Consider the following 16883-nt stretch of genomic DNA (forward strand, 5'->3'; position numbering starts at 1 on the left):
GGACGGACGGACATGCTCAGATCGACTCAGAATTTCAACACGACCCAGAATATATATACTTTATGGGGTCTTAGAGCAATATTTCAATGTGTTACAAACGGAATGACAAAGTTAATCCCCCATCCTATGGTGGAGGGTATAAAAATGTTTCTTATGTTTCTCTTTTGTTGTTACAATTTGTTTATTTATTTTGTTTTTTTGTAAACGAACATATTTTGTATAGCTGTAAACGGAAGGTGGCGTCTATGATAAACTCCTTGAATTTGTTGTAATATATTTTTCTTGAATATTCTAAAAAAATTAATTATCCCATAAAATATCGCAAATAAAGTTCGTTAGTAGAAACAAGTATATACGGCCGTAAGTTCGGCCAGGCCGAAGCTTATGTGCCCTCCACCATGGATTGCGTAGAAACTTCTACTGAAGTCTGTCATCCACAATCGAATTACTTGGGTTGCGGTAACACTTGCCGATGGCAAGGTATCTTAAAACTTCCTAACACCGTCTTCTAAATTGCATGGTAGTCCTTACCTAGTATATATTAAACTAAAAAAGGCCGATTAAATACGTATATAATTAAGTTTAACAAAATTTTGTATAGAAATAAAATTTTGATAAAAGTTTCTATAGAAATAAAATTTTGACAAAATAAAATGTTGACATTTTCTGTAGAAATAAAATTTGGACAAAATTTTCTATAGAAATAAAATTTTAACAAAATTTTCTATAGAAATAAAATTTTGTCAAAATTTTCTATAGAAATAAAATTTTGTCAAAATTTTCTATTGAAATAACATTTTTACAAAAATTTCTATAGAAATAAAATTTTGACAAAATTTTCAATAGAATTAAAATTTTGACAACATTCTCTATAGAAATAAAATCTTGACTAACTGTTCTATAGAAATAAAATTTTGACAAAATTTTTAATAAAAAATAAAATTTTGATAAAAGTTTCTATAGAAATAAAATTTTGACAAAAAAAAATTTTGACAACATTTTCTGTATAAGTAAAATTTCGACAAAATTTTCTATAGAAATAAAATTTTGTCAAAATTTTCTACAGAAATAAAATTTTGTCAAAATTTTCTATAGAAATAAAATTTTGTCAAAATTTTCTATAGAAATAAAATTTTGACAAAATTTTCAATAGAATTAACATTTTGACAACATTCTCTTTAGAAATAAAATCTTGACTAACTATTCTATAGAAATAAAATTTTGACAAAATTTTTTATAAAAAATAAAATTTTGATAAAAGTTTCTATAGAAATAAAATTTTGACAAAATATAATTTTGACAACATTTTCTGTAGAAGTAAAATTTCGACAAAATTTTCTATAGAAATAAAATTTTAACAAAATTTTCTACAGAAATAAAATTTTGTCGAAATTTTCTATAGAAATAAAATTTTGTCAAAATTTTCTCCAGAAATAAAATTTTGTCAACATTTTCTATAGAAATAAAATTTTGACAAAATTTTCTTTGGAAATAAAATTTTGACAAAATTTTCTATAGAAATGAAATTTTGACCAAATTTTCTATGGAAATAAAATTTTGACAACATTCTCTATAGAAATAAAATCTTGACTAACTATTCTATAGAAATAAAATTTTTATAAAAATAAAATTTTGACAAAATTTTTTATAAAAAATAAAATTTTGGTAGATTATTTTTGGCTCGAGTGGTAACCATGATTATGAACCGATATGGACCATTTTTTGTATGATTGGGGATCGGCTATATATAACTATAGACCGATATGGACCAAATTTGGCATGGTTATTGGCGGTCACATACTAACACCACCTTGCAAATTTCTACCGGATCGGATGAATTTTGCTTCTCCAAGAGACTCCGGAGATCAAATCTGGAGAAAGGTTTATATGGGGGCTTTATATAATTATGGACCGATATGGAACAATTCTTGCATGGTTGTTAGAGACCACATACTAACAACACGTTCCAAACTTCCACCGGATCGGATGAATTTTGCTCCTCCAAGAGGCTCCGGAGGACAAATCTGGGGATCGGTTTATATGGGGCTATATATAATTATGGACCGATATTGATCAATTCTTGCATGGTTGTTAGAGACCATATACTGACACAATGTACCAAATTTCAACCGGATCCGAAAAATTTTGCTCCTCCAAGAGGCTTCGGAGGACAAATCTGGGGATCGGTTTATATGGGGGCTATATATAATTATGGACCTATATGGACCAATTCTTACATGGTTGTTAGAGACCATATACTAACACCACGTACCAAATTTCAACCGGATCGGATGAACTTTGCTCCTCTAAGAGGCTCCGGAGGTCAAATCTGGGGATCGGTTTATATGGGGGCTACATATAATTATGGACCGATATGGACCAATTTTTGCATGGTACCAAATTTCAGCCAGATCGGATGAAATATGCTACTCTTATAGGCCCCGCTAGCCAAATCTGGGGGTCCGTTTATATGGGGGCTATACGTAAAAGTGGACCGATATGGCCCATTTGCAATACCATCCGACCTACATCAATAACAACTACTTGTGCCAAGTTTGAAGTCGATAGCTTGTTTCTTTCGAAACTTAGCGTGATTTCAACAGACGGACGGACGGACGGACATGCTCAGATCGACTCAGAATTTCACCACGACCCAGAATATATATACTTTATGGGGTCTTAGAGCAATATTTCGATGTGTTACTAACGGAATGACAAAGTTAATATATCCCCCATCTTATGGTGCAGGGTATAAAAATTTCGAAAGGGTTCATTTCGTATTCATTTTTGACTAACAATATTTTCTTTTGTTGCTAAAGTTGCTTTTGTAACACCAAATAAAATTCGTAAAAGATAAAAATTGCAATAGTTATCATTAATTTACTCAAAATCAAAAATTCAATAATCCATAATTTCGTCTAGGAGAAACAAAAATTTTAATTTTCTCTATTAACATAAATGAAAATAAAGGTTTCACTAGCAAATGAAAGAGGAGAATCCTTTGAATACTATTTTCCATTTTCTTTCAGGTACACCATAATCAACAGCAACAATGTCTACACAGCTCTTCGTAATAGTGAAACGGTTTTGGTTTTTTAAAGTGTAATTGTTTTTATGTATAATGAATTACGGGCATCGAAACAATAAAGGTGGTAAAAAGTAATAAAACTAAATTGATTCTCCTCTTTCATTTGCTACAACAGTTTTTAATGAAACTATATTCGTACTTCTCTTAAACGAAATTTTTCTTTTATAATAAACGAATTTTACCAATAACGAAGGTTATCATTACTTTATTACAAATAAATTAAATTTGAATTGGTTCTAAAAAATATTTTGTTGTCTCAGTAGACACAAGAAATTGTTTTTCAGAATCAATCAAAAAAAAAAAAAAATGAACTGATCAAATTAATATTTAAATTGCTTCAATCACAAAAATGATCGAATCAATCACAAAAATAATTAGAAAAAATATAATAAATAATATACCTTATTGGAGACGCAATTGTTTTTTTTTTTCTTGCATTTTCAATTAATTCAATTTAATTGACTCAATTAAAATTTTAAATATTTTGTGTCATTTATATTTACTTGAATTTTTATACCCTCCACCATAGAATGGGGTATATAAACTTTATCATTCCGTTTGTAACACATCGCTCTAAGACCCCATAAAGTATATATATTCTGGGTCGTGGTGAAATTGTGAATCTATATAAGCATGTCCGTCCGTCCGTCTGTCGAAATCACGCTAACTTCCGAACGAAAAAAACTATAGACTTGAAACTTGGCACAAGTAGTTGTTATTGATGTAGGTGTTATTGATACGTATAGCCCCCATAGAAACCGACGCTCAGATTTGGCTTGCATAGCCTCTTGGAGTAGCAAAATTCATCCGATCCGGTTGAAATTTCGTACGTGGTGTTAGTATATGGTATCTAACAACCATGCAAAAATTGGTCCATAACTATATATTTAGTCCCACATAAATCGATGCCCAGATTTGATTTGCGGAGCCTCGAAGAGAAGCAAATTTCATCCGATCCGCTTGAAATTGGTACATGGTGTTAGTATATAGTCTCTACCAACCATGCAAAAATTGATCCACATCGGTTCATAATTATATATAGCCCCCATATAAACCGATCCCCAGATTTGTCCTCCGGAGCCTCTTGGAGGAGCAAAATTCATCCGATTCGGTTGAAATTTGGTACATGGTGTTAGTATATAGTCTCTACCAACCATGCAAAAATTGGACAACATCGGTCCATAATTATATATAGCCTCCATATAAACCGATCCCCCGATTTGGCTTGCGGAGCCTCTAAGCGAAGCAAATTTCATCTGATCCGACTGAAATTTGGTACATGGTGTTAGTATATGGTCTCTACCAACCATGCAAAAATTGGACAACATCGGTCCATAATTATAAGTACACCCATATAAACCGATCACCAGAGTTGACCTCCGGAGCCCCTTGGAAGAGCAAAATTCATCCGATTCAGTTGAAATTTGGTACGTGGTGTAAGTATATGGTCTCTAACAACCATGCAGGAATAGGTCCATATCGGTTCACAATTATATATAGCCCCCATATAAACAGATCCCCAGATTTGACTTCGGAGCCCCTTGGAAGAGCAAAATTCATTATATATAGCCAATCCCCAAAAATAATCTACCAAAACTTTATTTCTATAGAAAATTTTGTCAAAATTTTATTATAGAAAATTTTGTCAAAATTTTATTACTATACAAAATCTTGTCAAGATTTTATTTCTATAGAAAATTTTGTCAAAATTTTATTTCTATAGAAAATTTTGTCAAAATTTTATTGCTATAGAAAATTTTGTAAAAATTTTATTTCTATAGAAATTTTTGTCAAACTGAATTATTTACGTATTTAATCGGTCTTTTTTTGTTTAATAGAATCCATGGTGGAGGTTACATAAGATTCGGCCTGGCCGAACTTACGGCCGTATACACTTTTTATACCCTTCACCACTACTGTGGTACAGGGTATAATAAGTTTGTGCATTTGTATGTAACGCCAAGAAGGAGTAATCATAGACCAACCTTTTAGTATACGGATCGGCTTAGAATTAAATTCTGAGTCGATTTAGCGATGTCCGTCTGTCTGTCTGTCCGTCTGTCTGTCTGTTGATGTATTTTTGTGTGCAAAGTACAGCTCGCAGTTTTAGTCCGATTGTCCTAAAATTTGGTATAGTGTCCTGTTTCGGCTCAAAGACGATCCCTATTGATTTTGGAAAAAATCGGTTCAGATTTAGATATAGCTGCCATATATATTTTTCACCGATCTGGTCATAATTGGCGTGTATATCAACCGATCTTCCTCAAATTCCGTACATCCGAATATTTTATGAGTCTTGAAAAACTTGCAAAATATCAGCAAAATCGGTTCAGATTTAGATATAGCTCCCATATATAGCTTTCGCCCGATTTACACTCATTTGCCCACAGTGGCCAATTTTTTGCTCCGATTTAGTTGAAATTTTGCATAGGGAGTAGAATTTGCGTTGTAACTATGCGTGCCAAATTTGCTTGAAATCGGTTCAGATTTGGATATATCTCCCATATAAAGCTTTCGCCCGATTTACACTCATATGACCACAGAGGCCAATTTTTAACTCCGATTTAGTTGAAATTTTGCACAGGGAGTAGAATTAGCATTGTAGCTATGCGTGCTAAATTTAGTTGAAATCGGTTCAGATTTAGATATAGCTCCCATATATATGTTTTTGTGATTTCGACAAAAATGGTCAAAATACCAACATGTTCCTTGTAAAATCGCCACTGCTTAGTCGAAAAGTTGTAAAAATGACTCTAATTTTTCTAAACTTCTAATACATATATATCGAGCGATAAATCATAAATAAACTTTTGCGAAGTTTCCTTAAAATTGCTTCAGATTTAAATCTTTCCCATATTTTTTTACTAAAATTGTGTTCCACCCTAGTGCATTAGCCAACTTAAATTTTGAGTCGATAGATTTTGTAAAAGTCTATCAAGTCCTGTCCAAATCGAGTGATATTTAAATGCATGTATTTGCACTGAAAAAACAGTGAACCCTTTTCCATTGCAAAATGAACTAAACTGTAGTAATATTGACCATGATTTAGCCCTTAAGATTTTTTTCAACTTGTCTAGTTTATAATTTTCTTGAATTTTAGTTCATCTATAACATTGTAGTTTAGTTCATTTTTACAACACCATAAGATTTATATACCCCTACCAAGTTAAAAAGTCAGTATTATTTTGGTTTACTTGCTTATTTTGTGAGAAACCCGATAATAAAAATTGGTTAACAGTCTCTTTAAAATGTCGACGACTAAACTATTTTTAAATCAATCATTCCACAGTACAGAGAAATTAAATAATTAAAGGAACAACAAACCGTTTTACTATTATGAAAATGTTCATACATTAAAATTAAACTTTCTTTAAGCAAACGTACTTTATTATAAAAACTTATGATGAAAGTTCTTAATACAATGTTTTTTGTGACTAAAAATTATGACCACGTGGAACAGAGAGTAGTTCATTTGAACTCGCTGTTTGGACATTTTGACTTATCCTTTTTTATTCATCGTAGGTAATATTTTCACATACCTTGCTGGAAAAAAATGAAAATTGTTAAAAATTAACACCATGTAATGAAATATAATTTTTAATTCTTCATTTTAGCTTGTAACTTACAATATTTGGGGCATTTTATCAAATGGTGTAAGGAATTTAACTTTTCTTTGGAAAACGTATCTCATAAAATTTGTACCTGAAACAATTAGAGAAATAATGAAGTATTCTAAATAAACTCATAAAACTGTGTTGTTATCGATGTGAAAGATATAATAAAATAAATATTCTAGTTGAAAGAAAGCCAAAGTTTTAATATAAAACTTACCAATTCTCTATTAAATTGTACGCTGAGGGGAAATATAAAAAGTTGTCCAAATTTATTTGGGTTACTCTGAAATTATATATTTATTTTTTACATTAAATAAAATTATTAAATAGGTTTTCAAAAAATCTAATGAAAAAAATAATAATATGCATAAAAAACCAAATATTCTTGATATCCCTAGACAGTCATCATTCGTCAAAATGACGACACGTAATTTCATTTTCGATTTAAAATGCATTTTAGTCTATTGGGAAATGGTAAATTTAAGTTATACTAATTCGACCGTTTTATGAATTTTTGTTTTATACTACTTAAAACCAAATTTAGTAAGAAAATAAATTCAAGTTTGGTTCACTTTTCTCTCACGATGAAAATTATAGCGTCTTGAAATCAGCCGTAGTCAAAATGACGAAGGATGACGTTAATGTACAAAAAATAAGGATGACTGTCCAGGGTTAAAAGAAAGTTAAAGAATACTTACCAATTCACTATTAAATTACAGGCAAAGGAGTACTAAAAATTTGTCCAAATTTTTAAGGGGTTATTCTGAAATTAAATATTTGTTTTACATTAAAAATATTACATTGGTTTCCAAAATATTTTATTAAAGAAATACTAAAATAAGGTATTAAAAAACTGTAATTTTGATGATAAAAAGGTCATAAAAACGTAAATATTCTAGTCGAAAAAAGGCAATTTTTAAAAGAAAACTTACCAATTCTCTATTTTTTAAATTTGTTCGAATCCATCTGAAGTTGCTCTGAAATTAAATATTGTTTTTACAACAAAGAAAAACATTAAACTGATTTCCAAAGAAATTAATTAACAAATAATAATATACATAAAAAATATTCTTTTTAAAAGAAAGTCATATTAAAAAAATACTTACCAATTTATGAATAAACTATACGCTGAGATATAACAAAAATTTTCCAAATTCATCTGAAATTGAATATTAATTTTTTACATAGAATAATAAAAATTTCAATACACTTTCGATTTCAACATATTTTCCTAAATATTCGTAATAACTTTTTTCTAAACTACCGATAAAATATTAATAACTTTCATTTAAAAGGTTTAATAAACAAACACCAATATATGTCTCAAAAATCCAAAATATTCCATGCCTTTATACTCCCTTGTTGCATACCTACTTAAAAGATGCAACAGCCCACGCCAACGCCAACTATACAACTGAAGCATGCCAAACAAAACCAAGCAAAGCCAAAACATTCCTACAACAACAAAAACACATGTGCCTTTATTGAAAACAACACCTCATCCAGCCAAATAAACCATCCGCGAATAACAAACACACACACACAAACCACTAAATGAACAAAAATAAAAACAACCCCACGCTCATGTATACACAACAAAACTCAAGTAACATCATCTTTACATTAATCACATTCCACTATGCCGATTAAGATCTCTGTACTATGCATTACTTCATCGCATCTGCTGCCAATTTACTCTAAGAATAATATTCGTAAAGGCACACCAGTTTATGAACGATGAAACGTTTAACTTAAAATTTGCAAAATTTTCATGAAATGTTATCTACCATTTTTGACGAAAATGTCTATAAATTTAATTACATGTGAACTAAAAATATTTCATTTGGTAATTTTTTACCAACAATTATTAACTATAGGAATTGTCAGTAAGAAATTCCTATCCACTTTCAAGTTAATTTAATATTTTCTCATACAAAAAAATCTTATAGTAAATTGCACTTATTATTTAGAAAATACTTTACATTTCACAAGTAGTTTTATAGCATGACAAACGAATTTTTAACTACCAGTTAAGAAATTTTTTAAGGAAATTTCCATCGTATTTTGTAGGCCATGAACTAAACGATTGCTACTTGGAATTTGTAAAATTTCCTTTCGAGTAGTTAATTTTCGTTGAAGATACGAAAAATGAACTAAAATTCTGGAAAATTCTTGTAATAAATTATTGTAAAAATCTTCTTAAATTTACGAGACACTTTTTTTTCTGTGTGGGACAAACCTTTATATATAGCCCCCAACACATTTGACGGATGTGATATGGTATCGAAAATTTAGATCTACAAAGTGGTGCAGGGTATAATATAGTCGGCCCCGCCCGACTTTAGACTTTCCTTACTGGTTTTTTTATGTAATTCAAAACTTTAATAACTAATGAATAGTACAATGTAAAATATTTGTTTTTATAATTATTATACATTGTACTAAAACGATATAAAATATAAATGTGGAATATTTAATAATATATAGAAAATATATAGAAACTGTTTTATTCACAAAAAAATTAAACCAAAAATTTTCCAATTAACGTGTTTTCAAATTTCCAAAAAATATTCAATGAAAATTGATTTAATGCTTTTTATACCCTAAACCACATAGTGGTCAGGGTATAATAAGTTTGATCGGCCAAAAAATGTGCCTACCAGAAATATTGATTTTAGACCCTATAAAATATATACCGGTCGACTCAGAATCACCTTTTGAGTCGATCTAGCGCTTGGTGTCCGTCCGTCCGTCTGTCTGTCCATGTATTTGTTGTTCACAGGATTCCGGTCGCAATTATTAACCGATTTTGATGAAATTTGGTACAGGGAGGTTTTTGGGTACAAGGACGAGCGCTACTGAATTTGGAAGAAATCGGATCAAATTTAGATATAGCTCCCATATATATGTATCGCCCGATTTCGAGAAATGGGGTCACGTTGCGCTTTTTTTCAAACGTATCGTCGCCCAAGTTGGCAAAAGGTAATCTTTTTCATCGCCCTTCAAGTCTGCAAAATTTCATCCAAATCGGTTCAAATTTAGATATAGCTCTCATATATATGTATCGCTCGATTTTCCCAAATTTGCCCACAAAACCCTTATTTATCAACTGATCTTGCTCAAAGTTGGCTAAATGTAATCTTCTATAGCACTAACTATATGTGCAAAAAATTATCGAAATCGGTTTAGATTTAGCTATAGCTCCCATATATATGTACCGCCCGATTTTTTTTAAATTTGGCCATAGAACCCTTATTTATTAACCGATCTTACTCAAAGTTGGCTAAATGTAATCTTCTATAGCACTAACTAGATGTGCAAAAAATTATCGAAATCGGTTCAGATTTAGCTATAGCTCCCATATATATGTACCGCCCGATTTTTTTTTAAATTTGGCCATAGAACCCTTATTTATTAACCGATCTTACTCAAAAATGGCTAAATGTAATATTCTATAGCACTAACTAGATGTGCAAAAAATTATCGAAATCGGTTCAGATTTAGCTATAGCTCCCATATATATGTACCGCCCGATTTTCCCAAATTTGGGCATAGAACCCTTATTTATTAACCGATCTTACTCAAAGTTGGCTAGATCCAGACCTCTATAGTACTAACGGTATTTGCAAAATTTCATCCAAATCGGTTCAGATTTAGCTATAGCTCCCATATATATGTACCGCCCGATTTTTCTAAATTTGGCCATAGAACCCTTATTTATTAACCGATCTTTCTCAAGGTTGGATAAATGTAATCTTCTATAGCACTAACTAGATGTGCAAAAAATCATCGAAATCGGTTCAGATTTAGATATAGGTCCCATATATATGTATAACCCGACTCTCCCAAATTTGGCCATAGAACCCTTATTTATTAACCGATCTTACTCAAAGTTGGCTAAATGTAATCTTCTATAACACTAACTAGATGTGAAAAAAATTATCGAAATTGGTTCAGATTTAGCTATAGCTCCCATATATATGTATAGCCCGATTTTCCCAAATTTGGCAACAAAACCCTTATTTATTAACCGATCTTACTCAAAGTTGGCTAGATCCAGTCCTCTATAGTTCTAAATATATGTGCGAAATTTCATCCAAATCGGTTTAGATTTAGCTATAGCTCCCATATATATGTATAGCCCGATTTTCCCAAATTTGGCCATAGAACCCTTATTTATTAACCGATCTTACTCAAAGTTGGCTAAATGTAATCTTCTATAGCACTAACTGGATGTGCAAAAAATTATCGAAATCGGTTCAGATTTAGCTATAGCTCCCATATATATGTACCGCCCGATTTTCCCAAATTTGGCCATAGAACCCTTATTTATTTACCGATCTTACTCAAAGTTGGCTAGATCCAGTCCTCTATATTACTAACGGTATTTGCAAAAGTTCATCCAAATCGGTTCAGATTTAGCTATAGCTCCCATATATATGTATAGCCCGATTTTCCCAAATTTGGCCATAGAACCCTTATTTATTAACCGATCTTACTCAAAGGTGGCTAGATCCAGTCCTCTATAGTACTAACGGTATTTGCAAAATTTCATCCAAATCGGTTCAGATTTACATATAGCTCCCATATATATGTATAGCCCGATTTTCCCAAATTTGGCAACAAAACCCTTATTTATTAACCGATCTTACTCAAAGTTGGCTAGATCCAGTCCTCTATAGTACTAAATATATGTGTAAAATTTCAACGAAATGGGTTTAGATGTAGATATAGCTCCCATATATGTATCGCCCGATTTTGAAAAATTCGCCGCAATAATGTTTGACCATACAGGCCTCATTTCTTAACTGATCATACTCAAATCTTGCACAAGGTAACCTTTTGTGGTATTAATCAAACCCGCAAAATATTATGCAAATTGGTTCAGATTTAGATATAGCTTCCATATATATGCATCGCTTGATTTTCCCAAATTTGGCCATAGTACTCACAGAACGGATGAGTTTTAAATAAGGCTCCAAGTCGCCCGACTAGACCAAATAATATATAAGAGAGAAGTTCACCACTGTGGTATCACAATGGACTGAATAGTCTAAGTGAGCCTGATACATCGGGCTGCCACATAACCTAACCTAACCTAAATAATATATCATAACCTACACTTGACCACAAATCTTGGCGAGATCTAACCAATATCCTTGTAAAATCGCCACTGCTGAGTAGCAAAAATTGTAAGTATTACTCCAATTGTCCTATATCTCGAAAACATATGTATCGCCTGAAAAATCATAAATCTCTTTTGTACAATTGCATTAAAATTTCTCTCGCTTCATATTTCCCATATTTATACCCTGCGCCACACTGTGGAACAGGGTATTATAAGTTAGTGCATATGTTTGTAACACCCAGAAGGAGACGAGATAGACACATGGTGTCTTTGGCAATAATGTTCAGGGTGGGTCCCTGAGTCGATATAACCATGTCCGTCTGTCTGTGAACACATTTTTGTGATCAAAGTCTAGATCGCAATTTAAGTCCAATCGCCTTCATATTTGGCACATGTTCCTAATTTGGGTCAGAATAGAACCCTATTGATTTTGGAAGAAATCGGATCAGATTTAGATATAGCTTCCATATATATCTTTCGCCCGATATGCACTAATATGGACCCAGCAGCCAGAGTTTTATACCGATTTGCTTGAAATTTTGTACAAACATAACACTTAGTCGTATACTCAAGTGTGCAAAATTTGATTGAAATCGGTTCAGATTTAGATATAGCTCCCATATATATGTATCGCCCGATTTACACTCATATGACCACAGTGGCCAATCTTTTACTCCGATTGAATTGAAATTTTGCACAGGGAGAAGAATTAGCATTATAGCTATGCGTGACAAATTTGGTTGAAATCGGTTCAGATTTAGATATAGCTCCCGTATATAGCTTTCGGCCGATTTACACTCATATGACCACAGTGGCCAATTTTTTACTCCGATTTAGTTGAAATTGTGCACAGGGAGTAGAATTAGCATTGTAGCTATGCGTGCCAAATTTGGTTGAAATCGGTTCAGATTTAGATATAGCTCCCATATATATCGTTCGCCCGATTTACACTCATATGACCACAGTGGCCAATCTTTTACTCCGATTGAATTGAAATTTTGCACAGGGAGTAGAATTAGCATTATAGCTATGCGTGACAAATTTGGTTGAAATCGATTCAGATTTAGATATAGCTCCCGTATATAGCTTTCGGCCGATTTATACTTATATGACCACAGAGGTCAATTTTTTGCTCCGATTTAGTTGAAATTGTGCACAGGGAGTAGAATTAACATTGTAGCTATGCGTGCCAAATTTGGTTGAAATCGGTTCAGATTTAGATATAGCTCCCATATATATCGTTCGCCCGATTTACACTCATATGACCACAGTGGCCAATCTTTTACTCCGATTTAGTTGAAATTTTGCACAGGGAGTAGAATTAGCCTTGCGTGCCAGATTTGGTTGAAATCGGTTCAGATTTAGATATAGCTCCCGTATATAGCTTTCGGCCGATTTAGACTTATATGACCACAGAGGCCAATTTTTTGCTCCGATTTAATTGAAATTTTTCACAGGGAGTAGAATTAGCATTGTAGCTATGCGTGCCAAATTTGGTTGAAATCGGTTCAGATTTAGATATAGCTCCAATATATAGCTTTCGGCCGATTTACACTCATATGACCACAAAGGCCAATTTTTAACTCCGATTTAGTTGAAATTTTGCACAGGGAGTAGAATTACCATTGTTGCTATGCGTGACAAATTTGGTTGAAATCGGTTCAGATTTAGATATAGCTCCCATATATATGTTTTTTTTTTTAATTTCGACAAAAATGGTCAAAATACCAACATTTTCCTTGTAAAATCGCCACTGCTTAGTCGAAAAGTTGTAAAAATGACTCAAATTTTCCTAAACTTCCAATACATATATATCGAGCGATAAATCATAAATAAACTTTTGCGAAGTTTCCTTAAAATTGCTTCAGATTTAAATAATTCCCATATTTTTTTTTACTAAAATTGTGTTCCACCCTAGTGCAATAGCCGACTTAAATTTTGAGTCTATAGATTTTGTAAAAGTCTATCAAATTCTGTCCAAATCGAGTGATATTTAAATGTATGTATTTGGGACAAACCTTTATATATAGCACCCAACACATTTGACGGATGTGATAGGGTATCGAAAATTTAGATCTACAAAGTGGGACAGGGTATAATATAGTCGGCCCCGCCCGGCTTTAGGCTTTCCTTACTTGTTTTGATATTTTTTTCTGTTTAGATATCATATAAATTCTCAGAATTTCAAAATTTTGCCAATATAACTACACCGAAAAAAAAGTTTACTATTTTTTATGAAAAATGAACTAACCCATAGTAAGAATGACCATGATTTGGCGCCAAAGATTTTTTTCATCTAGATAAGTTCATGATTTTCTTATAAATTAGTTCATGTATTGCATCGTATTTTAGTTCATTATTACTATGCTGTGGGAAGAATATAGTTAAACTCATTCAAAATATTCCTGCTATCCGGAAAAATGAACAATTTTTTGGGAAACCTGTATTAAGAAATTGGTTTGAAATAAACTGTTTGTCGGTATAATTTTCAAAAAAGTAGAGAAATTGAGGAATCAAAGGTACAACAAGCCTGTATACAACTAATAAATTTTTCGTACAAAACAAGTCAATTTTCTATAACCACCAGTATTTTATTCCAAAAAATTATTATTATATTACACAAAACTATGGTTTATGATATACAATAAAGGAAATATTTTTATTAGTACGTTGGATGCAGTTACTTGTCGGTAGTTAGTAATTGCTTCTTCAAAAGAGTAATATTCTACGTTATTAGGACTAAACTAATTAATTTAAATTTCCATGTTTTCTATCCAGATGAAAGATATATTGAATTGTCCAATTTCATCGATTTTGGCTAACTTTTGTTGGGCGGATTTGTCTTATAAGCATCTGAAATTGCAAAGTTATACAAAATATAAGAAAAATATTATCAAATTCTATCGTTCATATTGATTTTGAACTTACGGTTTTCAAGAGTATTTCCTAGAGCCAATAAGGATATCAGCTTAATTAGCATTAAACAGTAAGAATATTCAAAAAAATTACCATTACAAGACCTGTTTACCTGCAAGTGAAAATAATAATTTTTAATAAATTGAAATTTTAGTTTTATTAAAAACGGACAAAATACCGTTTATAGAAAACTTACCACATTGAAAAATCCATCCAGTTGGTACATTATTGAAATCATATCCATGGACTAATGGGACGTTTTTGAAATTATTCTCAGAATATATTTGAAATAAAAAATGAAAAAAAAAAATAGACATAATTTCCAATTGTCAGTATAGCATTTAGTATTTAAGGTGGATATTAAGTTCGAGTTTAGAGGCTAAAATCGCAATTTTCATGATACGTTTTCTTTAATAATCCATTATAAAAAAATAAATCTTTATAAAAAACTTGGTTTGGGCTATTCTCCATCAAGTTATATTTAAATTTTTATCGGAAGACGTACAATTTTACACTTTTCTTAGTAATTTATTTTTATTTTTAGCGTCTAAACTCGAACTTAGTACTCACCTGTAGGAATTGCTGTAACATAAAAAATATAGATTCAAAAACTTGGTTGCATCTCCAACCTGTGATCCAGATGTAGAATAAATATAGATCATCCTATTACCACTCATGTTGTATATTTTTTATGTAAATCAATTAAAAATCCGCACTAATTTTAAACTATTAACAGAAATATACAGTTAATAACAGAATTTTTATCAATAAAAAGCGTTTTTGATTACTCTAACATCACATCATTCAATTCTCAGTTTATAAAATGTTTCGAAATAAATGTATTTTCATTAATAATCACCAATACCTCACGTACAATTTTGCAAAATTAAAACCACGTGTGCACTTCATAAATGCATCAACATAACTGAATGCAACAATAAAACTCAAAGACACAAATAGCCATAAAGAAAAACAACTCCGTAAAGAAAAACAACTCCACACACACACACGATCCCTTTCTAATCTCGCTATTGCAAGAAAACAACTCTCACCACAAAAGATACCAACAACACACAAGGAACATTCCATTGTCTCTAGAATCAAAACAACCAACAACAGCATAAATGACGCAATAACAAACACAAACAATTATAAGAAATAAATACAAAATGTCTCTAAAAACTCCCTCACATGATGCACTCACATTTTCCAGTAGCACGTTTATTGATTAGTTGGAATTCTATCTATAAGTTAAGGTAAAATATATACCAAATCTATGAGGAATCTATAAAAAATGATATACACCCGGCAAGGATTATATTAACTACTTTTTATTCTACTTTATCTACAATTTTCAATGTGAGGAAAAACACTCCAACTTATAATAAAATGGGAAATAATCTGTAGGTAGCCATCGTACGAATCGGTAATGTCGTTAAGTTAATTTTTACTACAAAATTTTTTTTCCATACAAAATTTTTTCTTAGTAAATTGTCCACATTTCGTAGTAAGATTTTTATATTGCCCATGTATTTTTATAATAGAATCAACGATGCATTAACTTCTGTGTTGGAAATTTATTTAAGGAAAAATCCTTCCCATTTCGTAGTTAGTGAACTAAAAAACATTTACTGAATTTTTATAAGTTTTCCTTTAGCTAAGTTAATTTTCGTTGTGGTTATGAAAAATGAACTATATTACAGTAAATTTGTTGAACTATGTGGAAGTCAAAATGGTCCTTAAATTTACAAGACACTTTTTTTTCTGTGTACACGCAAAGAAAAAAAAACGTTTGGAAAACTTGTACCGAAAACGTTTTTCCTTTGTTATAGTTTTGTTAGACTTTCCTTACTTATTTTTCTCTGTATAAAGGTGGGTTTAGCCGCTAAAAACGCCAAAGTGAAAAATAAATCAGTAAAAAAAAGGCATAAAATGATATATGTTTGTTGCAAATTTTATTTTAACTTGTTGGGGAAAGCAACAAGCAAAGCAAATTTTCACAAAGTTCGTATTCCTTAAAGTGGAAGAAAAGTAATCGCGAAAAAAATGGCGATTTTAGCGGCAAAGCTCGAACTTAATACCCAACATAATTGTGAAATTCCTTATTTTCTTGATTTTGTATGAGATAATATATATT

The 16883-nt window shown here is 31.2% G+C and overlaps 1 protein-coding gene and 1 long non-coding RNA gene across 3 annotated transcripts in view; one reads left to right on the forward strand and one right to left on the reverse strand.

Annotated features, from left to right (window-relative positions):
* LOC142233938 (trypsin 3A1) overlaps positions 1–16883 on the forward strand; it is a 127663-nt gene that overhangs the window by 17212 nt on the left and 93568 nt on the right. The gene's annotated exons all lie outside the window — the stretch shown is intronic.
* Positions 14401–14836, reverse strand: LOC142237213 (uncharacterized). Its single transcript, XR_012722394.1, has 2 exons — positions 14759–14836; positions 14401–14683 (listed from the first exon to the last, which is right to left on the reverse strand). It is a non-coding gene; the product is annotated as an uncharacterized LOC142237213 (long non-coding RNA).

Source organism: Haematobia irritans, chromosome 4, assembly GCF_050003625.1.
Source record: "Haematobia irritans isolate KBUSLIRL chromosome 4, ASM5000362v1, whole genome shotgun sequence".
NCBI lineage: Eukaryota > Metazoa > Arthropoda > Insecta > Diptera > Muscidae > Haematobia > Haematobia irritans.